Raw genomic sequence first — 6,000 nt, 5'->3', positions numbered from 1 at the left:
GAGCTCATTAGCCCCAATCATAACCACTTCCCTATGTCTACTTTACATGCTCCATCCATCGCCACCCTGCCACACACAAATTACACTCTCCATCAGGAGCGGATGGATAGTGTGTGCGTTTCTCTGTGACTGCAGGAGTGCATGTGTGTTTAAAGGACAAGGAAGGTCGGAGAGCCCCGTGAGCCCTCGACATTTCCCAGTGGACTTTGCAGGCCCTGGCAGAGCGGAGAAAAGTGGGCGGGAGGCGGCGTGAGAGGAGACGACCGGGGGTGAAAAGTAGGTAGAAGGAGGTTAAGAAGTATGTTTCAGGTGATGAAGTGGACGACCAGGTTCCAGTTCAGGGCCCCTGTACTGCTCTTTTGTGCTGCGTGACCCAGATGGGCGGCGAGGGAGGAAAAGAGGAAGGAGGGGGAGGCGGAGAGAGATAAAGAAAGAGGCTTTTCATTTAAAAAATGAGTGTATGCTGCAGACACAGGAGGGACCCCAGAGAACCACAGAATGGGATGAGACAACAAAGAGCCCCATCATCAGTTTAGTGAATGGATCTGTCCATCTATCCCTTTTATCTCCCGCTACTCTCCTGTTTTTTTTCAACATCTCTTCCTCTCTTAATCAGCCTCTCATTGTGCCATTAGCCGAACCTGTAGTCTTAATCAGAGGCTTGGCACAGACATCATCGCTATCCACTGCCCTTCTCACACACCCACACACACACACGCGCACAAACACTAAATAAACACATTTTAATGCGACACCAATCATGTCATCTACTCAATGAGCCCTCCTCCCCTCGCTGCTGTAGCCCACAACCCAAACATAACACATGGGACGCCTATGTCTCCCGTCCATCAGTCAGCCAACACACTGCCAGTCTAAAAATATGTGTGTGTGTGTGTGTGTGTATGTGTGTGCCTGTGCTTTTTGGCGCGAATCCCAAGGGGAGGGAGAACGATTTTAACTCAGTAACCTGAATCACCTCCTATCCCAAATCTTCCCGGCATGAATACTGTACACACACACACACACACACACACTTGTGCATGTCAGTGAGTGTGTATTGATAATGGCCATTAGCATATTTATGATCATTGCCAGCCTCTTATTGTTTGCACGCTCCATTAATCTTCATCTGCTGCCTGCCGACTGACAGCTCAATCTAACAGGCCATCGCTGGGCACACACACACACACACACACACACACACACACACACACATTAAGAATGCATTCTTGTACATAAAGCATACTTGCATCAACAATCGAGGGGCATTGTCTCACACACGCAGACACACACACACACATTCAGGCAGACAGCGTGATTGACATTCACCCCTATGAGTGTTATCACCGGAGGTTATCCTCTCCAGCTGTGTGGGGGTCTGCTCGGCTTCTCCCGTGCAGCGCTGTGTTGGAACCGTGCACCCGCAGGCGAGTTCCTTCTGGAGCCATAGGTGAGCGATGGTACCCCCTGATCAGGGTGCCCCAAGCAGGCCTCTGTCTCTGAACGTCTGCCTGCACCAACACCCAACATGTGAACTATTGTCTATCCCAACCCTCCACCCTCACCATTACCCCATCCTGCCGTCGCCCTGAGCCGGTCCCTACCAGAACGACACCAAACGCACCCTTCAGGCCAGCGTCTGCAAAGAGACAAACACTCCTCAACCCTCAGTGCACGAGGTAAAAGCGCAGCAGAAACACCCAGGGTGCTAAACAGTGTCTGATTGTGTGTGTGTTTAATATGATGACAGCGTGTGTGTGTGCGTGCGCGAGTGAGTGCTCGTGTAATGTGCGCTCAAATGTTAATGTGTTTGTTTAAAGCCAGTGTGACTGACTGACTCACAGCTGATTACTGGCTGAATGAGTGCTGGAAGCGAGCCAAGTTCAATGGGAGGTCTGTTCTCCTGTTGCCTCTTCCTTTCTCTCTCCTCCCCTCTTCCTCTCCTCCTCCCCTCCTCCTGCATTACCCTGCTGCTCCAGGAAGAGCAACCAGGGAGCCAGGATATCTGTGAGCAAATATGTGTGTGTTTGTGTGCATATGTTTATCTCAGATATACATTTATGATGGCGGATGAATGAAAACATTTTTTTTTTTTTTTTTAAATTCAGGGCTATTCAGCATGTTGACCTGTCTTATAGTTCAACATGTTGGGGAATAAGCTGATTCACCCTCTTTTCAAGAGTTAGATGTTAAAATCAATAACATTTTCTTATGTGTGCGTCAAAGATGGAGTCAGGAGGTGATCAGCTTTAGCTTATAATCAGACTGAACTGCCATTTTGTTTCACTTCATACATTCAGCCTGGCGTTGTGTTCATGTTTATGCTCCCTTTATATACAAAAATAGATACATCTGTTTCAAACGTTGTGAACAATGCTCTCCCTATACTGCCGATAATCCTTTCTGATGCCACAGATACAGTCAATAGATGGCACTAGAGGGCGGAGTCAAAAGTTTGAGACAACACCAAACATCTCTGCAGCCATTATAAACATCCTGACATTTTTCACTATACTATACACTCACCAGCCACTTTATTAGGTACACCTGTTCAACTGCTTGTTAACGCCAAGACGACCTGCTGAAGTTCAAACCGAGCATCAGGGTGAGGAACAAAGGAGGTTTCAGTGACTTTGAACGTGTCATGGTTGTTGGTGCCAAACAGGCTGGTCTGAGTATTTACTGGGATTTTCACACACAACCATCTCTAGGGTTTACAGATGATGGTCTGACAAAAAGACAATATTCAGTGAGCGGCAGTTCTCTGGGTGAAAATGCCTTGTTGATGCCAGAGGTCAGAGGAGAATGGCCAGACTGGTTCAAGATGATAGAAAGGCAACAGTAACTCAAATAACCACTGTTACAATCAAGGTCTGCAGAAGACCATCTCTGAACCAACAACACGTCCAACCTTGAAGCAGATGGGCTACAGCAGCAGAAGACCACACCAGGTGCCACTCCTGTCAGCTAACAACAGGAAACTGAGGCTACAGTTCACACAGGCTCACCAAAACTGGACAATAGAAGACTGGAAAAACGTTGCCTGGTCTGATGAGTCTGGATTTCTGCTGCCACAGAACCCTATGCACCCTTTTCCAAACCATAACCAAGTGTTTTTGTGTCAAAATCTAACCACAAGTTCACCACAGCAGTGTTGAAACATAAAGTTTAAATGTATCCACCACATAAAAATGTCCAAATGTAACTGTCCCTGGTTTGAAGAGACGTACAATGCCAACATTTTTGGTGGCGATGGGGTTGGAACAACAGCTTATCTTTGCAGCGTCTCATCTGGTTGCCTGGCAACTCCAGCAAGACTCAATAAAGCCACTGCTCCCGGCTGTTGATCACCAAGTTATGATACAGACAGTCAGGTAACAATGTGACATTATCAAGTAACATTCACAGACTAGAAAAGGCATGTGTGTCGTCCCAGTTAAAATGAAGCTAAAAATAAACATCAGAAGCATGCCATCGCTGTGTGGAAACTTTGATATATTCTTAATCTTATCAGGAAGTTATGTATTTATGTATCAGAACAGAATGTGCAGCCCATGTTTGTTTTTTCCTCAGTGTTATCTTGTGTTGTTTCTTATCTAACTGCAACCCATCAACGCTGCTGGACATTTCCTCATAACTTTACATCTGAAACAAGTCTACTTACATTTTTATGGATAAACCTCCTGTGAATTAGATGACGTGTGATGTATGAAATCTATGGACTCGTTTATCTTTAAGCTATAAGACGGTTTAAACCACAACCCGCAGCATAGAACAAGTCGTAATGCTTCTCTTTCCTGGGCCATAAAGCTATTTTTATAGCGGCTATCTATAATATCCCACTATCAGAGATTATAGAAGTTTTATTATGATCTCCCGCAGAGAGAAGAGTTTTATGTAGCTTTAGTAAATCATTCCTTTCCTCTGTGATATCGGCTCCTGATACTGTTTTGCCCGTGTGAGTATAAGAGTTGTGCAGTGTTAACATTTATGAGGTGTGAGCTAATATATTTGAATAGTTTATGGAAGCAGTAAAGAGCCAAATACATAATTTGCTAACATGTACCATGTAAAACAGCTCTTAAAGATGAGCTGTGAATACAAATGCAGATTTTCTATTGTTTAAGCATATTCTGTCATTCATGAGCAGGAAGACTCATCTCTCCCCGCTGCATTCATCCAACAGTAAAACTCCTCCTGTTGTGCAAAGTGTGAAAATATTCGGAGCGAGAACGAAGGCAGTTATATTACAGTAATGCACCTGCATGTATCACAGAAGGCACAGTAGGCTTTGGGATCACTGATTAAAACACCTTTTAATACATCCAAGAGAAATGTCATGTTGGTTTGTTTGTGTTTGATGAATTAGGTTGAAAAACATTTTAACATATTGATTGGTTAAGAATACAGAGCGGTTTTATTCTCAATGGAACAAGTTCAAAAAAGCATGGAAAATCCCAGAGAGACCGATTGATGTTTCGTGAAGATCTACCTAGTATTCATATAGCCTGGAAATCCAGACCCAAATCTAGAAAGATTTAGGGTCTGGCTATGAGTAATGCAAATGGCAACTGGTGTTCATCCGTAGCCATCTTGCAATGTTTACTGACTGATTCCGGACTTCGTTGTCACAGCACTGTCGTCATCTGTTTAGCTCGTCTCTGGCCCGCCTATATCAGATACACCGATGTGATTGGTGCAGCTCTGCTCCAAGGGCATGGGTAATGAGCATCATTACTGATTGTCAGAGTGACTCGCTGAGCAATTCAAATTGTGCTCTTGCGAGAACTCTGGATTTCCAGGGTAGTATTCATAAACACTGGACAAAAATTTAGACGCAATCCTTTTGGTTTGGCTCCCATTTTTCACAGGTATAAGTTAAAGATCTAAGACTTTTTTATACTCAATTTTGGTCACAAATTTGCTAAAATTCATGTTAGTGGGCAGTTCTTTTTTTTTTCAAGATAATCATCAAGATGCTGCTCAAACAGCATCATTACTGTGTACCTTGGGATGGTCACAATAAAAGGCCACTCTAAAATGTTCAATTAAATCACACGACGACATAATACCACAAGTTTTGAGGGAGTGTGCCATGACTGCAGCAACGTCCACCAGAGCTGTTGCCTGTGAACTGAATTTGGCAGTACATGGGGGGCTGTGGCTCAGCGGTAGAGCGGGTTGTTTGATCCCCAGCACCTCCAATCTGCATGTCTAGGTATCCTTGGGCAAGATACTGATGGCTGCTCCATCGGTGTGTGAGAGCGTGTGAATGGTTACTGAGTAGCAGATGGCACTTTGTATAGCCTCAGCCACCAGTGGGTGAATAGGTGAATGTGACATGTAGTGTAAAAGCGTTTTGAGGTGTCAGAAGACTAGAAGGGCGATACACAAGTGCAGTCCATTTACATTCAACTGGCCTCACAACCACAGACCACATTAAGCCACACCAGCTCAGGACCTCCACATCCAACATCTTCACCTGTTTAAGACCAGCCAACTGAACAGTTGATGCAATTAATGGTTTGGGGAACCGAAGAACTTCTGCACAAACTTTCAGAAACCATCTCATGGATGCTAATTAGCATGCTCATTGTCCTCACGAGGGTGTTGACCTGAGAGCAATTTGTCATATGAACCAAACAATCTCAGAGACCACAGTGATGATGAAGATAACAGAAAACACTAAGTAAAACACTGTAGAATATAATGGAGTTGTTTAATTTCAGTAATTTAAAGGTGAACTACTCAATAAAAGTCTAATAAAAAAGTCTTATTATAATTTTTTTTTTTTTTTAATGCCCTGCAGCTTCTGGAACTAAATGTTTTTGTTGCAATCTTGTTTGTATTACTTGCTAAAATGCTGTAAAAAAAATGACTTCTAACAATTTTAACTCTGCATCACCAAATTTATTATATTTAAATCTGCCTAACACACACCATACACTGCTGCGAACACGTCCACTACTGGTATTATGTTTAAATCTCATGTACATTTCC

The sequence above is a fragment of the Epinephelus moara genome, chromosome 6, assembly GCF_006386435.1.
Source record: "Epinephelus moara isolate mb chromosome 6, YSFRI_EMoa_1.0, whole genome shotgun sequence".
Classification (NCBI taxonomy): domain Eukaryota; kingdom Metazoa; phylum Chordata; class Actinopteri; order Perciformes; family Serranidae; genus Epinephelus; species Epinephelus moara.
The sequence above is the reverse complement of the archived record's forward strand: the minus strand, read 5'-3'. Positions refer to the sequence as shown.